At 32.1% G+C, this 19,901-nt stretch overlaps 1 protein-coding gene and 1 long non-coding RNA gene across 6 annotated transcripts in view; one reads left to right on the top strand and one right to left on the bottom strand.

The window, feature by feature from the left end:
- LOC126814624 (CUGBP Elav-like family member 3-B) overlaps positions 1 to 19,901 on the top strand; it is a 137,964-nt gene that overhangs the window by 42,989 nt on the left and 75,074 nt on the right. The gene's annotated exons all lie outside the window — the stretch shown is intronic.
- LOC126814644 (uncharacterized) overlaps positions 9,439 to 19,901 on the bottom strand; it is a 64,344-nt gene continuing 53,881 nt past the window's right edge. Inside the window, exons 4-5 of the long non-coding RNA XR_007677688.2 lie at positions 11,246 to 11,381; positions 9,439 to 10,509 (exon numbers count right to left, since the gene is read on the bottom strand). This is a non-coding gene — a long non-coding RNA (uncharacterized LOC126814644). The remainder of the gene's footprint in view (positions 10,510 to 11,245; positions 11,382 to 19,901) is intronic.

Below are 19,901 nucleotides of genomic sequence, written 5' to 3'. Positions count from 1 at the left end.
CGTATTTAGCATGTGGACCCACTAGAGGTCACAATTGTTATCCAATTTTGATGAAACTTACTTAAAACACATGTTTAAATCCCAAAGATCGAGGTTCCAGCAAAATGTGGGCGTATCTTGCATGACAACCAGAATCTCTCGCCAACCATGAATCTCTAAAAGGAATATCAGTCCAATAATGATTCAGTTCAGTTCAGTATTTACAACGATATGTGGAATTCTTTTGTCCACAAAAATTAATGATAGGCATGTTTTAAATCCGAGTTGGAACATTTTCTAGCGTTGGTATTTGATTATATTTTTTAAATTAAATGTTAATAACCAATGAGTATATATTAGAGTGAATTAAGCCAATGGCGCATCGTTACTTTAAGCCAGATCGGGAGAAACATAAATTAGTTTATTTGTCGAAATATTTCATATAAAAAACCGAAAGTTAAACAAAAAGTATACTACGGAAAATAGTCCCTATTACTGAAATAGAAAAGAAAAACGAATTACTGCAGAGTTGATGCCCTCGATCCCGAATTACGTCTGCAGTGTTGTCACCAGTTCGTCCGGTTAAAACAGGGAATGACTGAATTACACTTCGATGATACTGCTGTTCTTCGTGCTTTATGTCAGATTGAAATGGAGAGGTGGTGTGACGTATAAATGTTGATTATTTGAGGGCACAAACACATCTGTCATTGCATGCCATGATCAATCAGAATTCCCCTCAGCACTATAGAATCATTACTTTTACAAGACGTTATTAACCTCGATACGATACACAGTGAGTCATTACCCTATTTTTCATCCGTTTTTAGCACTTAGTGCCACTATGTATTGGAATTCAATTTTCATCAGAAAATGCCCGCCTTGAAACGTTTCCATATTTGTAACCAGATTTTCTACAGGTTGATTTCCAAAATAAAATATATTTGTATTAGTTAAGGTGGACATCTGTTTAAAGCCGAAAGATTTGATTAATCTCAGAATTGTATAGGAAATGCAGCTGTATTAGGCCTAAATACCAAGATAGAAGTGGAAGAAGGTGACATTGGTGTAACTAGCGATGTCTTCTCAAGACCATACAAGTTATTAAAAGACACGTAGATTGACGGAATCAGCTGACAAAACACTGAAAACACTAACAATTTATGTGACACCCACAAAACCGTCTTCCTAACATATTACACTACCTGGTCCAAGTTACACAATTTTCAATCAGTTGCCGGTATTAAAAATATCAAATTTTTAGTGTAAAATGGACCAGATCAATCATAAATTTGAGTGTTCTCATCTTAATTCTTCTGATTGGGGCATTTCTTTTGGAATAAATACCATACAAGAGACCTTAACAGCCCCTGGACTAAGAGTACATTGAATGGTTTTAAGAATATGAATGTCTAGTTGTCTACAATATTAAATATTTTAATCACTGGTATCTCCTTTAATAAATTAAGATAACTGGTTTATAAGTTATAAAATATACAATCTATATGTTTGTAGATAAGGATATGAATCAACTTTAAATAATCTTCAATTATTTTAAAAGTAGAAACAAATCTTTCTCCTCACTAAAAATTAGAAATGAGGGATCAGAAAGGTTACATAACATCAACACAGGAACTAAAGTATATACATTGAACCCCTTTTCAAATAGATAATTTAAAGGAAGTACAATTATTCAGCATTCACAAATGAAACAATTTTTCAGTTATTTCTCTTGAGGTCTTCCAGCTAGTGGAAGCCCTGGGCTGCAGTCCCTAACATCCATGCCATAATCTGGACCTGAATTAGCATCAGCAGCCTTTAACAACCCTTATAAAACTCAAAGACTAAAAGAATTTCGGCGCCACATCTATAAAGATTCAATATATTGAATGTAAGTAAAAGAAACCCAGATGTACATAGGTGGCCAGCACACCCTGAGAGTAGACTATCAGCACTATGTTATAAGTCAAGTAGTGGTGGAAACTAAAGGCGTTTTGGGTTACTGGGGTGTAATTGCTGTCTAAATATCAAATATTTATTTGATGATAGTGTGGTATTGGGGTGTATAGGCCACAAGATGGCCTGGATTGTTTATGACAATCAGAAGAGCTAATTAAAAACAGCCATCTTCCATTTCACTCCATCCCAGAATTCCATCTAGGATCAAAGCCTTTTATTAATCAAGGGAAGTAACTCTATTAACACAAAGAACTCAAGAAGGCTTCAGACCACTATTCCTTAATAATATGAATAAGTTGGTTTAGTAAAGGGAGTATATGACATCCCCCGGTCTCAAACAAAAACTCCGGTAAGGAATTAAAATTTAGAAATGAAACGTTAACTTATACCATGAAGCAAAATTATAGCATACACACACTATCATACTTCACTACAAGCAAATAAAATGCTTAAAAACATGAAAGTTGAACATTTAAAATATCAAATTGTCAGTGGAATTTTACAATTTACATGTCTCTTAAAATTCTTAAATTGTTGAGTACTGCTCAAACCTTTATGCAGAGGTATCTTATAAACAAACATGCGTTAATTATTCCTAAATTCAAATACAATATCAACTATAGTTTTGAACATCACAATGAATGTGAATTAGGATTGAAAATACATACATTACAAGGTATACTAACAACAAGAGAATTGTATTAATAACAATTTTGTATAAACATGCAATGAGAACATTATTAAATCACATTTTAATATTTACTCAATTTTCCTGTAATCCTAAGATTATTATTACTAAGTAATTTCTCAGTTATGTCAATTAAATCTGGAGATTGGTCTATATTGACCCATTCACATTCATGAGGTTTATCGTCATTAAAATTTAATAACAATTGTAGATTTCCACACTTAATTCTACCTTTCTTGATATGAAAAACATTATCATTATTATTGACATCAACTAGGTAATTTAATTGTTCTTCCATCTGTGTATGACATAATTTAGATATTGAAGCTAAATTCTTATTATCATTTAGATAACTCACACATTGAGATATAGTGTAAGGTGTAGTAACTCTATTAAATACAACATTTTGATCAGCAAAGTTTGGCAAAACAAAACCATTTTCATCGGTGTATTGATAAGTCAAATCATTAGCTACATGAACATTACCATTTACAGTTTTACCAAGATGTTTTCGTAATTGATCAATATGAGTTAGACGTTTATTTGGCTCATTAGAACGAACAAAGCATGGTTTAAGTCTATTTATAGAATAAACATCTTGTAATATCTTTCCGTCCAAAGTGGAAAGTATATAATGCGTTCTGTCCAAGATTTGGTGAACCACTAAGGGACCACACCATTCAGCCTTCATCTTCCTAGAGTTACAAGTAAGAGATGAAGAAGATGGTTTTAATACATAGACAAATTGTCCAAGTCCATAAATAGGGTTTTTACTTATACTATGAGAAATGCTTATATTTTGATGTTCTTGTTGTCTACGTTGAAGATCAAGCATAGAAGATGATATAGCATTGAATTTTTGCTTTAAATGACTTAAATACTCCTCATAGGATTTACTAACTCCATCGAAATTCCAAGCTAAAGAAGTAAGATTCTTTGGTGGCTTACCAAAGGCAAGTTCGTATGGACTAAAATTTCCTAATTGTGGGGAGACAAAGGAATTGTATGCATATGTGCAAGTTGACACATATCGAACCCAGTCGGTACCATATTGGTTCAAATTGAACTTGAGTAAGTCTGATATTGACTTAATATGTCTCTCCACCATGAGACTACCATGATTAGATACACTGATAAGTTTGTGATCAATCTGTAATGCAGAACAAAGAATAGAGACAAGTTTTCCTGTAAGCGATGAAGCGGCATCAGTTATTAATACTGATGGCGGACCAAATATACATACAATCTTCTGTATAATAGCTTCGCAAATAGTCTCAGCATCTAATGTTTTGAGGGGAATACAGATAAGAAAACGAGTTATTTCATCACAGACTACCATAATATGTTTAAATCCTGTTGGTGATGCAGGCATAGATTTGAAATCTAAACATATTTTATCAAAAGTACAATACTCTGTTGGTATACGTGGATGATACATCCGAACATTGTCTGTTTTCCCTTTAAATTGTTGACATTTATGACAACTAGTGATATATGATGAGATGGTAGAAAACATACTAGGGAAATAAAATAACTTTCGCATTGTGAGATATGTCCTTACAATACCTTGATGACTAGATAATAAACTATCATGATATATAGCAATAATATTATGACATAATGATTCTGGAATTGCAAGCTGAAGAGAAAATGTATTATCATTATGTATGAGAAGACGAAACAAAATATAATCACATATAATATATTCTTCACTTTTGTGTTTGACTGATTTTGCTGCTTTACGGTGTGAAGGCAGAATACCATGACTGAGAAAATCATATACAGGTTTGAAGAATGGAGAAGTTTCTTGTTCTAACCGTAGTTGATTTTTATCTACTGGTAAATTATAATCACGGATTATCTTTTTCTTGATAACTTTTAATAGTTTATCTAGCTGAGCTTGTTTAGGAAAATGTGTGCGAATAACATTATCCGCATTATGAACTACAGGTGTAGGTGGGATACATAGTTCAATTGGTATCTCGATTTCTTCAGGTGATTCAGGTTGAAAAGCATTATCCACAATCCTTGGGTCTTGTGTGGTAGATGATGCTTTAATAGAACTATCATTTGATATCCTGATATGAGATCGTTTGGGAGATTGGAAAATTGTCGGGATTTTCTGAACATCAGAAGGCTGATTATTAACTGTATCAACCGAATTATGTGATACTGTCTGATGTTGGGCAGAAGGGAAAACTGCAGGTACAGAAATGTTATGTGTCTTGGCCCATTGACGAGTTACAGGTCTATCAGTTACTGGATTCAGAATAGCGAATGCTGTAGGGACAATACTGTCTATCTCCGAATCACTTTCGAGTGGGCTTCGGGAGAGAAAATCAGCTAGGACTAATTCTGTGCCCTTTTTGTAACCAATCTTAAAGGCATAATGACTAAGTTTGACTAACAGTTTCTGTAATCTGTTGGTACAAGGTGGACGTTTAGAGTTACAAAGGTGGACAATGGCAGCGTGATCAACATAAGCATCAAATTCAACTCCTCTAAGTAGATATTGGAAATTAGAGATATTGATCAGAAGACCAAATAATTCTAATTCTGTGACTGAATAGCGCTCGCATGCCTTAGGAAGTCGTTTTGAATAATATCCAAGAATTCTCTCTTCACCATCAATAATTTGGGTAAGATATGATCCTGTAGCTGTTCTTGAGGTGTCACTATAAAGGGTAATCCTACCACTATCATTAGGCATGTACAGAATAGGTGGTTGTACAAGTAGAGACTTAACCTTAACAAATGCTTCTTCATGTGCTGCAGACCATTTAAATGATGATTTCTTGCTGGAAATTTTATGCAAGGGTTGTAGAACTGACTGTAAGTATGGGAGAAAATTGGAAACATAGTTAACAGCACCTATGAATTTTCTTACATCTTTACTTGACGTAGGTCTTGGGATATTTTGGATTGAGCGGCATCTATCAGACAAAGGCTGCAGTGTGACTAAACCTTGTTTATCAATCGCAATCTTATGACCCATATAGACCACTTCATGACAGAAAAATGAACATTTTCTTGGTGTAACTTTGAGTCCATTTTGAATTAAGGCACTGAAAATTAACTGTAAATGCTTCTTGTGAGCTTCGTTGTCTTTACTGAATAAGATAATATCGTCATGATGGGCTATACAAAATGAATAACTACCAGGAACTGTTGATAATATTTCATCAATTTTAGATTGAAAAACTGCTGGTGAGACACTCAAGCCTTGTGTTAACCGTTTAAAGTAAAAGTGTTTGCCTCCAGAATATGATGAAATACCCGTATATTGTTGGGCTCTAGGTGATAATGGAAGTGAAAAGAATGCTGACTTCAGATCTAAGCAACTTATAACATTAGGTTTAGCATGACCAATCCTCTTTAAGGTGTCAGATAATAGGGGAAATGGATGGTTAAGACGTTTGATTTTAGAATTAAGATACCTGAAATCAACAACAACACGTTTTTCTTTAGTACCTTTCTTAGGTAGAATGAGAACTGGTGATGTATACGACTGGTGACCAACAGCTAAAATTCCTAGTTTGACAAGCTTTTCTAATTCCTGATCCACAATCTTTTTCTCAACTTCTGTTTTTGGATAAGGGCGAATGTAGAAAGGGCGATTGTCGTTTACTTCTATATCAACTTGTATGTCAGGGCATTTTCCAATTTCACCATGAAGACTGAAAGCTTCCCGATTTTGACACAACATATCATAGAATTTGTCTTTTTGAGAAAGATCAAGCACACTTTTGGACAAATCAATTTGTGACTTGAAAACAGACTTAATATTACTTGATGATGTAACATTATTTTGATCATACTCAGAAGTGAAGTTAATATTATCATAACTTACAATATCTTGAAGGGATATAAATGAAATTGGTCGAGTAGGTCTGATATGCAAAGTTTTAGCACTTGTGTTATGAATTGGTATAATGGCTTTATTTCTTTCCAGCTTAACCAAAATTGTTGAAGGACACATATCAGAAATATGACTGCCACAATACATGACAACTTCACGATTCCTAAACAAAGGAGGAACTTTACCATGAACAGTGATGTAACGACAATGTTTAGGTCTGACATATACACTATGAGCGGTTATAAATGGAATGGTTGTAGCTTTACAATGAAATACATTGTCACGAAAACTAAGACTTCCATTCAAATCAGCTAAAGTTTCTTGACCAATGATGATATCAATTCCGATTAAATCGGCAGCAATAAAAGCTTGAATGGTAAACTTTACATTTTGAATAAGCACATCAAACTTAATAGAATATTTACACAATAGTAGATTGCCATTACCAAGTCTAAAGCTAAGCGGATTTGACAACAAATGAACAGGCAAACCACTTAAATAGGGTGAAGATTGAATAAGTAAAGACGAAATGATCGACCTTGATGCACCACTATCAATTAATAATAAAGCTGAATGACCATCTAAAAATTCTCCTTTGCAATAATTTCGTTTTGAAAGTTGAATAGAAACAGAACTAGAATGATTCTGTTTACCTGAAGTAGAATGAATAGGTTTGGTTTGATTAGATTTAGGGAATTCATTCTGAGCAGTAGAATAAATTCCCTCTATTGAAAATCCTGTTGTTGTCTTTTAGCAGAAAGGTGTTTCTGACGCAGAAAACATGATCTCCATGTATGATTTGGTTTCAAGCAGTAGTCACAAAATATAGGTCTATCAGCTGACTGGCTAGAATTATTGACATATTTATAATGCTTATTTGTGTACGAGGAATATCGATGTTGACTAGGTGAACGAGAATAATCACGTCTTGATCTATACTGACTAGGTGAACGAGAATAATCATGTCTTGATCGAACTCCAGGGTTGTTTGTATGCGATTTGGGACTAGGTGAATAAGGGCGTCGTCTGGGTGATAGTGATTGCTCACGAGCATAAGACGAATGACTATAATTTGGATGTTTGGATCGGTGTCTGACATGATCATCTGATGCTACATGCAACTTAAGTTCATCTAATTCTTTTCGTAATGAAGAAAGATCATCTGTGTCAGATGTATAGAAGGATACCTCCTTACTAGGATTTACGGTTCCAGAAGTTTTGTCAGGGTTATTAATATCAAAGAAACACTGAACTTTTGTTGTGATGTCATTCAAAGTAGTTGTGTCATTTGTTGACATGGCAACGACTTGTTGACAGTTTGTAGGGAGGATTGAAACAAATTTATGTTTGAGTTGGGTGCGACCTACTCCAAGTTGAGTAGCTAATTTCTCCAAGCCTTCTACATTTTCCGCAGGAGTGATAGAAGCGTTGTAAGTGAATGAGGAATAGGCTTGGTGTAAACCAAATAAAGACTTATTTTCGGAGAATCTATTAATAAACTGCGTGCGTAAATCTTCACGACTTCGAAATATTTTCTCCTCTATCCACAATCTCGCGGTTCCTTTTAAAGACTGTTTGAAAAGATTTATCATCTTATTGATAGCAAGAACTGTCTGAGGATTCATCTCCTCATCAGAGTACTCAAGGTAATCTTCGAAAGATAAAAAATGGGCAGTGGCCAGATCCCTATTTAATACGGACCCATCAAATCTATCAAATGACAGAGGTCTCTTGCGTTCAACAACCTCGTTCCGACGGTTAGCCATAATTGTAATTGTATACAAAATAATCAAAATAGTTAAAAGATGTTTACAATTTTGTCCAAACATTGAATATGATTGACCTTGATTAATTCGTTCACTATATGAGCAACTATTATCAAAATAATTGTGTAAGGCAAATCAGGATGACTACAAGTTTAACCAATAAAGAAAGAAATAATGCATCTTGTAAACATGGAAAACATCAATTAGCAAAACAAATTATCTAAATATTTAAGATCATGAAACAATAATAACATATTCACACAACCATTCAGCATAATTCACACAAATATAGTATCAGAAAACGTTTATATTATAAATTGACTGGAATATTGCCAAATTAATTTGAAAGTTGTAAATTTGAATTTACTTATAAGCCAAAATTAAAATTTCTAAAGCCTTCTTTCACAATTCTGTTTTAAGAAAAAAAATATTGTCTCTTTTACAAATTTTACTAGGGATAAAAGTCATTGATTTATACATCAGGCTTCAGTAAAGGTTCACAAGACAGCAAACTTGAGTTGAAATAATGTCACTTGTAGGCTACACAACACAGTCACAAGACAGCAAACTTGATTCCAAGATTGTCACTGTACAACACTGTAGTCTATACTTCATTAATTATGTCACTATAAATGAATTAGATCTAGGCTAGTAGTAGTTAAGAGTTCTAGGCATCCACACTTTAACATGGGAAAATTGGCACTCATGTCAAAACAGATTTTCCATTAGGCCTTTATAACACAGTGTAGGCCTACATGTTTATGGATTTATTCATTTGGATTATTTGAAATGTCTCTGGATCTGTACATAAGCAATTTAGGCTAGATTTTAATTTCACACAAATTAATAATAGAGTTTATAATTAGGCCTCACTATAGTATTTCAAGTCTGGTGAATTTGTAGTCCTCAGAAAATAAAGGTTCCCAAATATCTGCTGAACGACTAATTTCACACAAATGGAGTTTAATCAGGCCTCACTAGGTCTACTTCTGATGAAAGTTTACTCCTCAGAATAAAGTAGATTCCCAAAATCTGTTGAATAATGGGAGAATGTGCTCCACAATTATGAGTCCAAATCTCAAAACATGTGCTCCTCACATCACAAGTCAATTCTTAGTAACAATTCAAAAATATCACTTGAAAACTAGTTCTTCATATTCTACATACTAGAAATGGGAGTTTGGCATCTCCACCATGTGGTATTGGGGTGTATAGGCCACAAGATGGCCTGGATTGTTTATGACAATCAGAAGAGCTAATTAAAAACAGCCATCTTCCATTTCACTCCATCCCAGAATTCCATCTAGGATCAAAGCCTTTTATTAATCAAGGGAAGTAACTCTATTAACACAAAGAACTCAAGAAGGCTTCAGACCACTATTCCTTAATAATATGAATAAGTTGGTTTAGTAAAGGGAGTATATGACAATAGCTAGGGAACATGTTTTTATTTGATATTTTACCAGTCTTGTAAAACGTGCAGACATCTTGATGTATATTTTTTTAAGCATAGTAAGTATATAAGGTTGCATACCAACAGTTAAGAACTATAAGAATAATAGTTTTTAGACCAAATGTTTAAAATAAAAATTATGTTTATTGTGTATGGTTTTAAACTGACTTGTTAACCTTTATTCTCACATTTGGGCTTTAAAAGGACCAGAAAAGAAATAGCTTCTCGACATTCTTCAGATAAAGATGTTTTAAATATATCTTTAGAAAACTGTGTACATAGGTAGGTCTATAGTATTTGGTTTTCATCAAGAAGGGTGTCTTGGCTGCAGGTCTGACAAATGTTTCTATTACATTCATTTTTTTAAAAAACAGAAAGGAATTGGGTTTACCATGGAAATTTGGAGACCAATGTCTACCAGGGAGCTATCCCCTAGGGTGTAGTGTTACTACCTATTCCACTTCAAATTCCTTGGTTTCCACACAGAGAATTTGAAAACAAAAAAATTAACACATAATATATAAGATGTCTGCCAATAGAAATGGTAGTTGCTGTTTCTTATTTTAAGTCTAGAAAACAAAAAGTGTGCCACTGAGAAAAAAAAATTCTGGTTTAATTTAATGAGTCATTTATTTAAGACTACATCAGTAGAATTACTGCATGGATCTGTTGTAGTGATTTGTTGAAGCTGGTTTCTGTTTCCAACAGACAATTTGATGACTTTAATATGGCTGCATGTGCTTTCCGGGTTGTCTTTGAAACCATCTACACAACATGATGTCTGCTTCTTATATAGTTAATTTACCTGTTGGAAGAAAATAACACACATATTATTATGGTACAAAATAGCCCAGAAGGAATAATCAGTTTTCAAGATACAAAATTAAAATAGTGGAAGCTCAAAGTAGTGCTTCGTGCTTATTTATATTAAATGTACATTGTACAACCTTTTTTTCATTTTTTTTTTTAAAGAGGAAGCAATAGTAAACGGATGACACTAGCCAGGGTCTTTGCATGTCTATTTGATTTTTTTTAGAAGGCATTACATAGATTGAGGGGATTAGTTCCAGACATGATTTCCTAACTCATATCTAGAAGTACTTATAAGACTCTCCCAACTTCCATCTATCATTTTGGAAATGCTGGATATGATTTCAAAATTATTGGGAACACTTTCTCTTCTTTGCAATACCTATTTATACCATACTGTACTTGATCCAAAATCCCTGCTTCTAGAATTTATTTTTAGTTTTGAATGTTATACCATAATGATGTCTGGCTGAATTGTGGGTCCGACTTTAAAGTCAACATCTTATAGCATATACATGTATAAAATCACTGTTAACAGTCTGCTTCAATCACAGACAAATTATCTTACAGAAAGTGCAGAATCTCTTGTGCTGACTTGATCCGATACATTTCAGCCAGTCTTTCAAAGAAGCCATTGATTGGCTCGCTTCACTTGATTGGTGATTGACATGCCAGGAAACAGAAGTGTAATAAAAATGGAAATTTGGGAGATAAACTCCTCATCAGATCACCTGGCTGACCCTCTCCTTGTAAAATACATCATGTCTGCCTTTAATGCTGTCTGCTTGTTAGAGTAGTAAATCAGTAAAGCTTACTGTACTTAATTCCTGCTATCTACTGTCAGAATGGTACACACTACACACACACCTGAAACCACATGCAGACATCATCAAAGCACAGCAGAAATCTTAATGGTTTCCTGTCAATTACCAAATAATGTTAAAAAGTCATTTCTCATTTTAAACAAAATTAAGAGGAAAAAACAAAACATACAAATTCTTTAAAACTTTTAACACAAGGTATGAGCAACCTAATTCTGCGATGTAGTTCCTTCAATGAAAACTTATATTTCAAATGAAAATGTTCCCTTTTACATGTAGATATGTAAAGTGTAATGCTAGTAATTTCATTCCAAAAGATTATATTTTTGCAGATATTTGTTTAGATGGGGCCTAGTTTTTTTTTGAGAAATTTTGATTGTGGTGTCAATGGTGATTTGTGGCACATACCTAGTTTAAAACTATTTTATTGCACCGACAGTTCATTGTACAATACAAAAGTATTAAACAAAAGTTCTAACAACTTATAAACATGGTCTCATTCCTTACAAAATATTAATTGATGAGAATATTTCAAATATCCGGATGTATATATATAACATTAAATATTATTGTTACATCATCCCAACCAGAAAAAAAGACTCAATTTACACCATTCCAAGGATGAATAAATGAATTTTCTACTATGTTTCTTAATCCCTTTCAATTTTTGAAATATTATGAAAAAAAACCGATGTATTTCCACGAAGGCGCAGTTACAGAGCGTCACTAAAATTAATCCTTCCCATGAAGGCGCAGATTTCGACTTGTCGGCTTTCGTTTGAAGAGAGGCATGTTGCTATTAGGACCCAATTAACGGTGTTAAAGATATTGTGAATTTATGTTCACTCTGAACCAACAACACTCTGGAAGGATGGCATGCAAGAATCAAGAAGCTAGTTGGACAAGCCCACTCTGGAAGGATGGCATGCAAGAATCAAGAAGCTAGTTGGACAAGCCCATCCGATGGTTTTTGAAATGATCACATTCTTACAAGAACAAAATATTAATGAGATTAGAATCGTTCAGTATGGCGGGGGACAGGAACCACCAAGGAAGAGATATAAATATGCTCAAATCCAAAGCCAGCTCCAGGAATTAAAAGGAAGACACGAGGAAGAGGATTTGACATTAGTCGAGTATTTAGACAAGGTGTCTTATTTGGCGAAATTAAATTCATTTTTGTTGCAGTATAGTTATGTTTTTATTTCTTATGCCAAAAATGATGCTAAAATGTTGATTAATTAGTTACATTGGGGATTATGAAAGTGTAAATTCTTATCATAACAATCTATAACACCATTGTTACGATTTTAATCCATTTGAATCCCTAGGAGCTGGATTCCCACGAAGTCATCGAAAACGACCTCGTTTAATCCGTTACGGTCAATAACTACGCCTTCGTGGGAATAAACCAAAAAAACATTTCTGGGGCGCTAGGCCTACTATTATCTATTAGATAAAGAGGTCAAGCTGGTCCTCAATCCCTATTGTTTTAAAATAATTTAAAAAAAACAACCAGTCCTACAATTATCTATTAAATGTAGAGGTCAGACTAGACAACACTTATGAACCTTGTGTTAATGAAATAAACTGTGATAATTGATAGATTATACTAATGAAATCTCTGATTTCACTGTGGTGGCTACAATCAGATGTCTGATGCGAAATAATATGTTTATTTTCATGCTGTGAAGGCAAACACATCTGACTTACAGGTACATTAATAATCCACGTCCAATATATGAGATACGCTATTGATTTACACCCAAATAAAGAACTAATGATCTAAAGCTGATATTAATTAATATCATGTTTCATTCTGTATGACGGGAAAGTACATTGCATATAGCTGTGATGGGTATTCGGTGACATATTTTCAACAGTAATTAGAAACCGGAATCGAAATAAGAATCATGATATAGATTTCACTATACTTTATATATATATATATATATATATATATATATATATATATATATATATATACACAAATTTAATGGTTATGTTCTGAGAAAGTAATGAGAAATTTAAAGATGTAGTATATCCAGTGTCTGTTTTCTAAGACAAGATGCGATTATGAATATTTTATCAGTTGTTTAAATTCATCGCACACCCTTAAAAAGGCACTAATAGAAGCTGATGACTTTAGGGGATCATCTGAAAAAAAAAGGGGGGTTGCGCTAAGTGTTAAAAAAGATTTGTATTATTTCATTAAGAATTAAAGTTTGTTAATATAAAATATTACAAACAGTTACAATTTATTATCCCGCTACAAAACGTAAAAGTAAAAAGATATAAAATGTGGTGTGCCGACCATAGTTAAGGGAAGGCTATAATGGGCTTTGTCCTTCTGTGTTTTCTTTCAGTAGCTTATTTACAACACCTACAACTCACATCAACCTATAATATTAGTTATGTCTTTTGCTAATTAGAAATTTCTTAGATTTTAATAAGTGTGTTCTTTGTGTTTTTACAATTTTGATTCCATATTTAATATCAGCCTATTAGAGTAGTTGTGCCTTTTTGTTAATTAGACATTTCTCGATTTCAATAATTATTTTTTTTGTTTCCATGGAGACATAATTGACTTTTAGTTCTTATTCCAGAACATATCTCAGAAATATATACATACATGTGATGTACCATTATCCTTCACAATATTAATATAAAACTTTGTACAATAGACTAATTTGTGTATAAATTGTAAAAACTATGGATGGATGGATTTAGCCCATATTAATATCCAATCTTCTAAACATGGGATATAACAAATAATACTAACCTAAATTGATCACAAACAAAGATCTATTAATATGATCAGATGAGATAAAATAATTAATAATATACAATGTAATAAGATCAATAGCAGTGATTAATGTTTTTTAAATTTCTTAGTAAAATACAGAATATTACTTTTGGTTCTCAAGGAATATAAATAATGTCTTACACTGCAATTTCTGTCATTAGTCTATTCCCTAAGTTTTTTCTAAAAGAATAAATTGCCTAGTAGAATTTTAAGATTACACACTTCAGCCAGTTTTTTGTGAAAGACATATACAATCTTGGTTTGTGAATTTGAATAGCTGATTATTGAACAGATAGACAGTCGCAAGACACCAATAATTTTCTTTTTTTTTAACAGATCAATGATTTGTATAATCAAACTTGGTTAAAGGTACAACCATCTCTTATAATGTAAACAAAAGAAGGAATTTGTTTATCAGGCATTTGTTATCCCACAAACATCCTCTCAAGAGTTTATATTTAGTTTAATTAGTTCATCTAATGATCAAGTGCAAATGGTGCGATGAAAGCCAAATAATAAGAAGACTGTAAGTTATCTTCAATAATTAATACATATACCGGTACATTTCAAATATTTTATTGTATTTTGTATAGACAAAATATTGTCCTTTGTGATTTGAATGAACCCTTGATATTTTTTAGGCTTCTAAACAAGATTGTAACTTTAAGTTTGAGCATAAAAATAAAACACTACTGTAATGAAGTTGTGTAACTTCAATTGATCATACATTTATTCAAGACTTTAGTGCTTCAATTTATCACATGTTTATTTATCACACATTTATTCAAGACTAGTGCTTCAATTTATAACATGTTTATTTATCACTTGTTTATTAAAGACTTTAGTTCTTCAATTTCTATGTCCTTACACATCGTTGTTGTTTACTGAATTTGTTCCACAATTTTAGTTTTTACTGAAGTCTTTCCACATTTTTGGTATTTTTGTTGGTTACTGAAATCCTTCAACATTTTTCTTGGTTATTCAAGCTCTTTCACAGTTTTGGTGGAGCAGTCTATTTTTCTCACATATTTGAATTACCATGTTTTTTTTACTACCATTTGTCCACATTTGGTAACTTAAAATGGTAATTGAAAATACTACTTCATTTAGAGTGATTGTATTACTGATTTAAAGTACTTTTTCTAATAGTCTTTAATGACTATTATTCCACCATTAAATTGCAGTCTAAGACTGATCAACAAAGTTTATTGGCATAAAACATCTGAATACATCCATTGACAAGAGAATCAGTTCAGAAAGATAGCTGCCATTAATATTCAGTCATTGTCATCCATAGGGGTGTTGTGATCATTTTAATGTGTTGAGAGTAGATCAACATCAGTCAGTGAGTTGATCTATTTTCTATGTTTTGTGAACAGAAATCTTTAATATCAAAACCTTAATCCATATGATGCTGAGTTTGCTGACTCTTCATCAGATTTCTATTGCTGTGCCACCAAGGGACAAATCAGTTCTGTTTGCTATGTACCAATACTAATCCTGCCAGTGGGAATGCAAAATTTTATTCAAACTCATTTTGCTTTGAGCTAAATCAATGTGATAATATGTTGATATTTTGAGAGCTCACTGTTTTTTTTCTCCAATTTGAATTGTCTGTGGTGTATTGATATGAACTGTTATGTTACCTCTGTTTTGTATTGTCTATTAAATCAGTAGTTTAATTAAACATCTAGTTATAACTTAAAGATACATTATTCAAGAGCTAAATCTGCCTACTGAAGGTCTTTCTTTAAGCTTAAATGTTATATAATTATTAATTAGACATTCATTAACATGACAAGACCATAATCAACCTTCGATGCCATCAGATGCTCGAGATTTTAACTAGATTAAAATGGTTCAGCCTTTTAATGATTTAATTTAAAAAATCGAGAAGTGAGAAGACTCAAATATACCAGTACCATATAGTTACAATACACAATCAATGCACACATCTTGTCAAAACTACAAACAGTAAAAACTAAGCTTAGAATAATGTAATTTGAATTTAATTTTCAATATATTCATTTTGCATTATCGATTTTTGAACTATTATATCAAAAACGATCAGCTCTTTACCTAAATCTGACATAATGTATCTTTAAAATTACATGCATTCTAATGTTTTATTCCTTTATTCATTAGTACAACTCAATAACTATACAGCTAACTCTTGTACAGTAGAAAAACAAAGACAAAACCTTTTGCATGCATCAATCATTGTTGTTTTTAATTACGGGTAACTAGAAGAATCCACATTTAAGTAGATTAAACAGGATATTTTTGTGCAATATAAACTACTTAAAGGACCAGTTCCAGTTTTCACAGGTTATTGGTTGATGAAATGAAGTGTACCATAAGTATCCAAATGAAAAGCCAAAATGGAAAGCAATAGCCCAATAACCTTTTTTTGAAAATTTCAAATCTAAATATTGAGTCTGTTCAGAAATGATCACTAGCTACATAACTCATTTCAGGGAGAAAAGAGAGCCCCAACTCATTTTAGCAATTTCATTTTTCAATTGTATGTGTAAGCATGGTATTTGGCTACCTATTTCAAAATCCACACTGACACTTAAGGTTTGCCATAATTAGTTTCTGATAGTTGCAAAGGACTAAGATATGGTTTTCTAAGAATTTTTCACACAGTTTTATTCTATTCTCTAAAATGTATCTGAAACTTCACCTTTAAGCAATAGAATATATTAAAGGAGCAATTCCAGTTCTAAATTGCTCTCTGAAACAAAATTGTGTTTAAGTATACAAATGAAACACCAAAATAAATAGCTGATTTATGTCATTTGAAAGTTTCAGATTAGAATATTGAACCGCTTGGAAATGATCTGACAAAAATAGTTATTTGAAACAGGGCAATAACTTGCAAAATTTTATAACTTGCCGGACAAAAATCTAAAAGTATAGCAAGAAGTTGTCCATGGGATATACTGTAGACAGGTTTATCCAGGCACAAAGTGATTACTAGTTATTAGCTTGTCTTACCTGACAACTCGATTTTGGTATTTCACAAAATAATTAACAGCAGTTTCAGAATTTGTGCTTATTTTTAATGAGTCATTTGTGTGTTTATTATGTACTGGAGTCTCAAGACGAAAATAGCAACAAAAAACTGATTTGACTAGAGAATTATATAATTACACAGCAGGTTACAGTAAATTCCATGATGGAAGAAAGTGTTCCAGTCATGACATTATGTTTTCCTGTCAGTCTTGATGCAGAAACCATTTCTCTTTCAACTAATAGTCTCATTAAAAGTTAATCATTATATTCAGCAAAGATGTACTCATTCTTCTTTGTTACTGGGGAGAAAAAACCCATCATTAAAACACAAACGGTGAAGGTGAAAATTAGTTTTTTTTCAAACAGAGAACATAAACTTGCTCAGGGCCATTAAACAAAAACTCTGTTAAGATAATTATGATAAGACTAACATTTTTGATATTTTTAAAAATATATATTTGCATATTGAAGACAGGAAATTGTAAATATAAATGTATAGAAGAAAGGTGAAAATAAGTTTTTTTCAAACTAAAAACCTATTAAGATAATTTTGATATCACTAACTATTTTGTTATTCTATAAAATATGTATTTGAATATTCAAGACGGGAAATCATAAAGATAAACTTAATCTGTTATTTGGGATAAATTATACAGGCCAAGTGTCAGAAGGTGATTTACTTCCCATTTTCTTTAATACAATTAGTTACATGACAACAGCTTAGTAAACAATGTCAGGAATTTTGATGGCAGACACATCCCACAATGCTCTATTTAAGATGACTGACAGTTATCACACCTGCTTTTGATAGCTTTGCTAACTTTCTTGTGAAGATTACAATAATATATATAATATGATGCACTGGATATATACTTGTCTTAACTTCTTCAGTTGTTAAGAAATAACATTCAAACTGCCAAATATGTGCCATTGAAAAACAGGTTGCCATAGACTACAGAAAAAATTGAAATGCTAATGAAAGATTGTTATTACTGAAATTATCTAGTTAAGCTCATATAACCTTGATTATTTTTTTCTAACGAAAGGGTGGATGTAAAGCAGAATTAATTATGTACAAAGTCCTTTTTTTGTAATCTTAACACATTAATCATTAATGAACAATGATTTTTGTGTTTTTAAATTTTTGTAATACTTCTGAGGACATTTGACAATGGTACCATTCCTCAGAGATACTAGAATTTTGTATTTTCTCTTTTGTTGAGTGATTCCTGGGAACAATTTTAATTGGCTAATCTGAATCCACTTACATTATCATAACAGGATGAAAAAATAATTACTGGTACTCAAAAAGCAATCAAACGCAACATTTGTCTTTTAATCTTAATTTATTCAATACTTAACAGATAAGCCTTTCAAAAAATGAAATACATAGCATCACTATAGTAGATCAGTTGGTAGTGCTTCCTTAATAAACTTAGCATCTGGTGAAGAGAAATGAAATTATTATTTCAAGTAATCAGCGGTCTGGTGATTTGATCTGCATTTCAAATTAGTGTTTGCATTGGATTGCCTCCCTTGCATAAGAAAAGTCATAAAACAGATCACTTCCACACATACCGTAAACATAATCAATATTTGTACATGTACATCTATATAAATTTGTCTATTAACGTTTACACCCCAGAGGTTAATTTATAAAATCAGAAAAGGGAAAACAAATGCTGGAGGCAAATGAATATATAAGTAAATTTGAGCTGTAAGTTCAACAATTGAAGACATTTATGTTTGGATTTAAATTAACTATAATGTATCTGTTAATTCTTCATGATATATATTTTTTCATAACTGACAGTCAACAAAACTATATTAAATATTATTTGTGACATTTTTTAAACATATTATCACACAGAACATCTTATAACTTATGTAATTTGATATTGACCATATTTTATCCATCCATTTTCTGGGGCCTTTTGTTCTGTCTTTTCTGATTAATGACCCATTATTTTTATACTTAAAGAAGCCAATAAAAATCATAATAAAATCATGTTTTTCTTTAATTTGAAGATGTTTTTAAATCCCATTTGGTTTTTGAAAGAGATAGCAAAGAAAATATTTGCTTTGGTTTCTAATCCTAGTTTGTTTGTTTCAGAGCATAAGCTCAAAGCCAATTTGAAACATTTCAAACTTTCTGTCCTTTTGCTATTTGTAACTTGAAAATATGGAAGTAAGCCGAACTTGACAACAAAACATACATATGGATTTAGCTAAAATTGAAGTCAACAAGTTTTTGTTTAAACTCTGGCAGCTTTTAAAATCAATAACATGTCAGTTAACAAACACATTAGAAGGAATATTTTAAGGTGTAAAAGACACATTAAAACCAACTCTCAATGTGCACTGATAATAGACAATTTAAAAGCTAACGCTAAGCTCTCAACAGAAGTTCTATTTGTCTTTGAACATATTATAACCACTATTGGTGTATTTGAGCTAAATGCCACCAGTTTTTTTTATTTATCAGATTTGTCTTATAGTAATAACTAAGTTCATCAGCCATCCCATCCACCTTGTATTAATTCTGTGCCCTCATCTCCAAACTCCACCTCTTACAGTAATTCTGTATATGTCACAGATAATAACTATTATTGTTACTCTAAAAAGATAACTGACAATTCCAAGACTAATATACTCGTGTTTCTACACCCAAAATTATGGTGGTTGATTGGTAGGTAGTGCAGGACAAAGGCCCTGGCAAGAACAGTGTCTAGTTGTGTAGAT

This window comes from Patella vulgata, chromosome 3, assembly GCF_932274485.2.
Source record: "Patella vulgata chromosome 3, xgPatVulg1.2, whole genome shotgun sequence".
In the NCBI taxonomy this organism is placed as follows: Eukaryota; Metazoa; Mollusca; class Gastropoda; family Patellidae; genus Patella; species Patella vulgata.
The sequence above is the reverse complement of the archived record's forward strand: the minus strand, read 5'-3'. Positions and strand labels throughout refer to the sequence as shown.